This window comes from Anabrus simplex, chromosome 7 (genome assembly GCF_040414725.1).
Source record: "Anabrus simplex isolate iqAnaSimp1 chromosome 7, ASM4041472v1, whole genome shotgun sequence".
Classification (NCBI taxonomy): domain Eukaryota; kingdom Metazoa; phylum Arthropoda; class Insecta; order Orthoptera; family Tettigoniidae; genus Anabrus; species Anabrus simplex.
This window is the reverse complement of record NC_090271.1, coordinates 199,031,425-199,040,045: the sequence shown is the minus strand read 5'-3', so window position 1 is coordinate 199,040,045 and position 8,621 is coordinate 199,031,425. Positions and strand designations below refer to the sequence as shown.

Below are 8,621 nucleotides of genomic sequence, written 5' to 3'. Positions count from 1 at the left end.
TGACATTATCCTGTTTCTCCAGAACTGCAATTTAATTTATTTTTAGATATCAATTATTGAAAAGCATTTATCAGATTGCATTTTTAATTCTTTGTTACGACAAAATATAAACTATAAAAATGGCTGATATTCAAAGAAATGTGCTTTCCTTTACATATTATTTTATGATTTATTTTAAAAAGTATGCTTTATTATGCGTTTATAAACTTTTTTTGCTAGTTGATTTACGTCACACCGACACAGATAGGTCTTACGGCGACGATGGGACAGGAAAGGGCTAGGAGTGGGAAGGAAGTGGCCGTGGCCTTAATTAAGGTATAGCCCCAGCATTTGCTGGTGTGAAAATGGGAAACCACGGAAAGCCATTTTCAGGGCTGCCGATAGTGGGGTTCGAACCTACTATCTCCCGAATACTGGATACTGGCCGCACTTAAGCGACTGCAGCTATCGAGCTCGGTCGTTTATAAACTAGTTTCATCTAGACCACTAGATAACCAAACTCATGTTCAAGGTACTAGCCACCTGTCTAAAGTGTTGCAATACTTTCTATATTTTTGGGTTGTTCAAGTGCTCATATATGGTAGATTGTTCCAATGAAGGATTTACGAAAGACAGATCGGCGTACGATGCACCTGCCTTGCGATAACTTTCAACGCGTTTGTGCATGACATTGCTACGCTCAGATTCATTATGAAAAACGCGGTCGCATTTGCTATTTTTCTCGCGTAACGGTACTCACGAAATAATGTATACGCAAGTCAACTGTGTTTGAATATGCTGGCAGCTCCTACATCAGGTTTCAGGGAAACTGAGCTGCCAACGGCCAAGCTGATTCGAACTTGCCTGCAGTCAGGTGATGAAGAGGTTCTCTCTCCTGCTCGACTTCTCAACGCCTCCACTCAGTCGTTGAATTGAAAATTAGAAGAAAACTCAGTATATATAACCCAGTATTTGAGTTTTAAGAAAGTATATTGAACTATTGAAACGCTGGGTTTTCATTTAAGCCATCAACCATGGAGATGGCTATTGCACAATTTATGGTAATTATTTGATAAAAAGTTGCCTCTGTGTGTCAGTGGTAGAATGTTGGCCTCCGGATTCTGAAATAGTGAGTTGAAACCCGGCAAAGGTAGTCGGATTTTTGAAGTGGGGAAAAGTCCATGCGATACTCCATGTCGTAAGATGTTGGCAAGTAAAAGATGTTTGTTGACACATTTGGTGTTTACCCGACAAAATTAATTAAAATTCAGTCAAAGATGCCCAAGAGGGATTCGGTTTCCTTTGCTGTCTAGTATGCCTGATTAAAGTGGAACGTCAAAATTGACGAGCAGACAGCCAAATGACATCAAATTGAAATTATTATTATTATTATTATTATTATTATTATTATTATTATTATTATTATTATTATTATTATTATTATTATTATTATTATGTGGGTAAGAATAAACTACGAGCCACATGCTTCAGAGCCCTCTGTGCCCAACATCTTGCACAGAGGATAATCTCCCACAAGCCCCTCCGAGTGCATTGGACGCTGCAAAATATTGGGCACGTATAATATGATTTTACATGTTATGTTTTGTGTACTTCAAACTGACTTTTATATTAACTTTAAATTTGTATATTTTCTACTCGAGTGTAATAATAATAATAATAATAATAATAATAATAATAATAATAATAATAATAATAATAATAATAATAATAATAATAATAATAATTGTACCGGTTGGTTCACCTATACGCCGCACATTTGAATTTTCCGCCTTAAAGTACTCCTCTACAGCTGAAACTCTGAACTTTAAAACTGAATTAATTCAACCGTTTTCCAGTAGAGGTCACTGAGTTAATTTCGAATTGTTTTTGTTTACTAATTATCAAGAAGTGTGGATATTCTCTCACATATGTCTCTACCAAAAACTATGATCATGCACCCTGGTGCGAAGTGAAGGAACTTTTCTTGAAGATATTTTGTATTCATAAGTTTGTTCTTTACTAAATGTTGTTCTTTCATTGGTGGGCTGGCAATATTAATCTTTCTTTCTGCCAGTTTTGAATTTAGCCAATCGTAAATTTCTGTCATTAATTTTTAGCCAATGGCGTCTTTTTCCCCCATTGTTGAGGTGTAACTGTAAGCTACCCAATAAACGACTGTGGGTGTCTCTTAATCATTCATGAAAGGTCTCGAATCTTCCCCGAGAGTATAAAACTGCTGATTTTCCTGGCTCTCCGCCACTCGTACAACATCTAGCTTAGTGTATGAAGTATAGCAGGAGGCGGGAAGCGCCTCTTTCATCCGCCAGCAGCTCTTCTACAAGGTAATGGCCTTTTAACATCTTTAATCCTTGCTAGCTCAGCAGTTTAGCCCTCGGGGAAGGTCCGAAACCTTTTCAATGCAACCTGCCTTTCGAAAAATGTAACTTAGTACCGGCTTATGTAAAAGTTTCTTATTATGTAACTGTAAATCGGGGATAGAGAGTGCCTTACCCTCTCGAGCCCCCCTTCATTTTGACTTGAGGTGACTACGTTTTCTTAACCGATTTTCTACTCTTAATGTATTAAAATTTTCTTATACGAGTCACCTCTCTAGTGTGGGAATAGCCCCTGTTTAATCGGCCTAGTGCCCCTTAGGTTTTGACTAGTATTCATGTAGGAGTGCAAGCAACGCCTCCATTCACCTTGGTATTTTGGGCCATTTAATTACTCTGTTCTTTTCAACTGAGGCCCCGTAAGTTGGGTACGAGATACCCCCGTTTCATTTGATGTATGTTGTGCCTCGATGGCAATTATGTGTAAAGTCTGGTATTGCCTTTTAATAAGCTTGAAAAATTGAGAGCGGGTCAGCTCTTTCTTGTGTTCGAAAAGTGGCTCGGGGAGGCTAGAGGTTAAAGTTGGGAGCAAGTGCTCCTTGAATGAAGGGGTTTTCTGACCTTTATATGAGTGTACCTTGTTAATGTTGGGCTAATAGCTCAAGGATTGTGTAACTGAGGCTCGAAGCGAGAATTTGTAAAGACCCCTTAACTTGTGCTTTCGTTTGTAAATTTATAATTGTACCTGATTTTCATTGTTATTTACCTAGTGAAAATTTGTTAAATCTTGTTGTCTATTGAAAATATAACCTTTATTTAAATTTTAATTAATCTTCCGCTTTGTATTTAGACCCATTCCAGCCCGCACCTTCTTTCACCTCTGCTGTTCCACAGAGCACTAATAATTATGACCGTTTATATATAGTAAATATATCATAAATATCTGTCAAGTCTATTTGTCAACAATGTTAAGTATATACCGATATGTATGAAGCATATGTGCGTATGTACCAAATAGTACTTCTTCCATGTACATTGTACCGAAGAAGCTCATTGTGAATTATATATAATAAAATATAATAATAATAATTTAATGAAACATGATAGGAGTGGTAGTTTCAAAAGACTGTTGTCTGATGGGGACTGATAAATGACTACAAGGATCCTGAATTTTTACAATTTAGACGAGTACGCATACCACATGACTGTTCAACGAACATTTCCGTAATTGACCGATCGTCTAGCAGCTTCCGATACCGGCAAAACAGCATCAAACAGAACACAGCGTGGGTTTCATCCGGTGTTACCGTAGCTTATATGCCAAGGCGCGATGGTTTCAACTTCGAGGTCCGTGTTCAAATCTCTCCACTGGCAAAGTTTATTTTCTTGGATTGGTGCTCTCAAGCCGTTCCTAAATCACGTGCAGATTTACTAACACTGCCTCGCACAGCCCATCTGAATTCACCCGCGAAGCTGGAGTCAGATGATGAAGTGACAACGGCGCGACCTATCTAATATTTTTTTCAAGTTATTTGTCAGTATGACCAACCCTCTAACGCTCATATACTCAGCTCACGTTGCTTCCGACCACTCTGTGTATAAGGTGATGCCGGGCTGAGTGGCTCAGACGGTTGAGGCACTGGCCTTCTGACTCCAGCTTGGCAAGTTAGATCCTGGATCAGTCCGGTGGTATTTGAAGGTGCTCAAATACGCCAGCCTCGTGTCGGAGGATTTGCTGGCACGTGAGATAACTCCTGCGGGACATAATTCCAGCACCTCGGCGTCTCTTAAAACCGCCAAAAATAATTAGTGGGACGTAAAACCCAATTGTTATTTCAAGGGACTTAACATACAGGTCATCGGCCCCTATATACAGGATGTGTCATAACTATACCGACAAAACATCAGGGATGTTCTTCATTTTATTTTAAGAACGATGGCGCAAGCCGATTGGCGGATAAAACATTTCTTTTTTGAGAAAATGAGCTTAATTTGTTACTACCGGGCGCGCGATTCAAATTGACGAACTCTCCGTATTTGCTATGCCAGAGCGCCGGCCGTTGCCTGCTGCTGTGGGTCAAAGGAGGGGAGGAAATGGAAGGGAGGGGAAGTAGGAAGTGGGAGACAGGGGTAATGCGCGACACACCACACATCCTGAACAGAGTCCAAAGGTCACTACTACACCATTGTGAACTGTGCATCGAAGTAGGGGGGGGGGGGATATTGAACATCTACTGTAATCAAACCATTGGGCGTAATGCTTCCTTCGTTCAGTTTTTCATTCCATTTACAGTGTCATGAGTGAAGGAGTACACAATCGAGCGTGTTATATGTTATATAATAAAGAATGTTACGGAGGCTAACAGACGAGAGGATAAATGATCTGGTGCATTCCTTGACTGACAAGTGTGTCTTAATTACAGTGTGTTCTTATACTGTGTGCGCAGTTACGGGTGTTTAATAAACGAACTGTGGATATTACCTGTAATAATAATAATCATATGGCCTCAGCTACCGTGTGCAGACATTTCAATTTGACGCCATCTGGCTGTCTGCTCGTCAATTTCGACGTTCTGTTTTGCTCTAGACCCACTAGATGGCTGACCGAGTAAACCGAAAGTCTCTTGGGCGTCAATGGCTGAGATTTAATGAAGTTTGTCGGGTAAACACCAAATGTGTCACCAGAGATCTTTTACATGCCAACATCGTACGACATGGAGTGTCGAATGGACTTTTTTTTCCGCCCTTCAAAAATCCGACTACCTCTGCCGGGTTTGAACTCGCTATCTTGGAATCCGGATGTCGACACTCTACCACGGATCCACAGAGGCAGCTGATATTACCTGTAAGAGAAAAGGGCAGTCTTGTGCGAGTCGAACGAGGAAACTTGTGCATATGCGACGCCCCACTTCCCCTCCCTTCCCTTCTCTTCCCTCAAGCACGGCAGCGGCTTGTGCTCTTGCACAGCAAATACGGCGAACTCGTCAATTTGAATCACGCGCCAGGAAGTAACAATGTAACCTAATTTTCTCGAAAAGAAAATATTTCTCCTCCAATCCGATTGCAGCATCGTTCTTAACATAGCACGAAGAGCTCCCTGATCTTTTTTGTTGGTATAGTTCTGATACAACCTATATAAAGATTTGTCAGTAACGATAAAAAAAATCCAAATCTTGGACTATTCACTGTTGTTACCATCAGTGCACAAATTTAATTCTGACGTGCAGTCGCAAGAACTGTTAGTCGTTCATAAGCTCGGCCCGGTACACCTCTCCAGTGGCTCCAACGGCCCTAGTGGATTCCTTGCGCAATGTCATTGAGTATGAATATTACACTGATCTTTTACGCATCGAATGAGATTAAACAACGACTACTTCTGTGTTTAGAAAAAGAGGAAATTCTCATTGTGCTCACACCATAATGGCTACTGGGAGTAATTTATGCTAGACTGGCTGTGCACAGTGTTGCGAATCCAGGCAAAGATTGTTAGCTTCTATGAATCTTTAAGTGCGATAGTCGCGTATATTATACTTGGTGGGCGAAATAAAAATGACCCGGTAAATATTTGTAATACTGACGGGTAATTGGCCCTTATTAATGAACAGGAAAACTGCCCATCACAGGAAATGCTGGAAACCGTGATTTCGATGCACCAATTAGTTGCTGTCATATGTCTGAGCATGCGCATCTCCCGCACGATCTGTCGCGAGTACGTCGCTGTGTCATTACAAGTGAGTGAGTGAGAGAGAGGAACAGACGTGTTTAGTGACCAGTTGAATGCAACATAAATTGGTGCTCACGATAAAACAGCGCGTGTTCATTGCTGATTCGTGGAAAACCTGTGCGGAACTGTTTGCGTAAGAGTTTAAGAGTGGAATTGTTTTGGCAAAACCTCCAGAAAAGTCTGCAATGCAAAACTTAGTGGCAAAATGGCACGAAACGGGCTCTGAAGCGAAAAAACTAAACGAAAAATGTTCTAAAATCAGAAAACATTGCTCGAGTGAAGGAAAGCCTGGAACGAAAACGTTTATCTGTGCAAGTGTGAATTAAGATATCGTCGTGTCGAAACATTATCAAAAAGGACCTGCATTTCTATCCTTACAAATTTACTATTGTGCATGCGTGCCAGCGTCCAGACGAACCTTCGAGTGTTAAGTTCTACCGATGGACTCTGAATGGAGTGGATTCAGCACTTTTGGATCCTCAGTTTTTCATTTCCTTAGATGAGGGCTGGTTCAGCCTGTCGAGGTATGTGAACTCATAAAACACGCGCCGTTATGCATCAGAAAATCTCTATCAGTACGTCAAAAAGCCGTTGCATATTCTCAAGATTGGTGTGTGATGCGCAATGTCTGGTGTCCGCATCGTAATACAGTTCTTTCACCAAACTGTTAATGTTAACCGGCATGTCCAGACACTGGTTAATCCATATGTGGATCAACTCATAGAAGATGAACGAATGTATGGATATTTCCAGCTAAACGGAGCATTAGCACATACCACCTTGACAACCGTCTCACGAGTGCATGAGGCATTCGGTGAGGAGAGGGCAGTCAGCAGTGGTAATGCAAATCGAATGGCCACCGCGATCTCCTGATCTCTCTTGCTGTGATTTTTACCTGCGGGGCAAATTGAAGGGTCAGGTGTACTCCAATAATCATCACACAGCGGAAGAGCTACAGCAGAACATTGAAAACGCTATTGCTGCTATCCCTCAGGCTACGCGTGTCTCACAGTTTGATAAATCGAGCACAGCGCAACGTCAACGGTGGCCATTTTCAGATTCTTCTATGATGTTCATTATCAAGGGTCAATTCTGCTTCAGTTCTATTGTAAATATTTTCTGAGCCAGTTTTGTTTTGTCCACCGTGCATTGCAAAGGCGTTTCAAAAATAAAGAAACACGAGCTTGCACGGAGAAACTTAATTTTACAAACACATATAAGCATACACAGTAGTAAGGCACTGATACGCATTACGATTGAACATAGTCGCCATTCTTGTTCAAATATTCATTCCAGTGGTACACCAAAGCATCGATACTAACATGGAATAAAGATGCAACTAGTCCCTGTAGCTATGTCATGACGGTATGCTGAACGGCGTATCGTCATTGAATCACCACCCTTGTGGCAACCGTCCGAAGAGACTGACATCAGTTGGTGCTAGGTCAGGGCCGTAGGGAGGATGGTCCAGATGATTGATTTCCTCACCAAGGGAGCGACGGTGAATACCGGCACTTACCCTGACACACTGGAGCGTTTTCAGGGGTAGCAATTCGCAAAAAATACCCTGGATTTTTGTCAACAAGTGTCGTGTTGCCACATGACAACACCAGACTACATGGAGCCAACAGCACGCGTGAACTGTGACAGCTATGTCGGTGGGAGGTACTATTGGCACCCAGAGATTCCAATCTCTTTGGATCCTTACAAGAAGCACCTGGGTGGTAAGCTATTCAACGACGATGCGGCTGTTCAGCATGCCATCATGACGTGGCTTCAGGGACTGGGCACAGATTTCCTCCATGCAGGCATCGATGTCTTTGTGTTTTGTTGGAACAAGTGCTTGAACAAGAATGAACAGTTGAACAGTAACGCGTATCAGTGGGCTACTACTGCATTATCCTGATACATGCCTGTAAAATAAAGTTTCTCTGTGTGACCTCTTGATACCGTGTTTCTTGAAGATGAAATGAAATGAAATGGCGTATGGCTTTTTTTTTTTGCTAGTGGCTTTACGTAGCATCGACACAGATAGGTCTTATGGAGACGATGGGATAGGAAAGGCCCAGGAGTTGAAAGGAAACGGTCGTGGCCTTAATTAAGGTACAGCTCCAGCATTTTCCTGGTGTGAAAATTGCAAACCACGGAAAACCATCTTCAGGGCTGCCGATAGTGGGATTCGAACCCACTATCTCCCGGATGCAAGCTCACAGCCGCGCGCCTCTAACCGCACGGCGTATGGCTTTTAGTGCCGGGAGTGTCCGAGGACATGTTCGGTTCTCCAGGTGATTTGACTCCCGTAGGCGACCTGCGCGTCGTGATGAGGATGAAATAATGTTGAAGACGACACATTCATCTAGTCCCCGTGCCAGCGAAATTAACCAATTATGGTTAAAATTCCAGACCCTGTCCGGAATTGAACCCGGGACCTCTGTAACCAAAGGCCAGCACGCTAACCATTTAGCCATGGAGCCGGACTTCTTGAAGATATTTTGTATTTTACACCGCATCTCCTAATTCTATCGTAATTTAAGAGCTAAAATCATTGCAGCTTACTTCACTTGCTTTCCTTCTTTCTGGTACTT

General features: G+C 41.9%; 1 protein-coding gene across 3 annotated transcripts in view; it reads right to left on the bottom strand.

The window, feature by feature from the left end:
- LOC136877460 (alpha-tocopherol transfer protein) overlaps positions 1–8,621 on the bottom strand; it is a 127,816-nt gene that overhangs the window by 921 nt on the left and 118,274 nt on the right. The window lies entirely within an intron of this gene.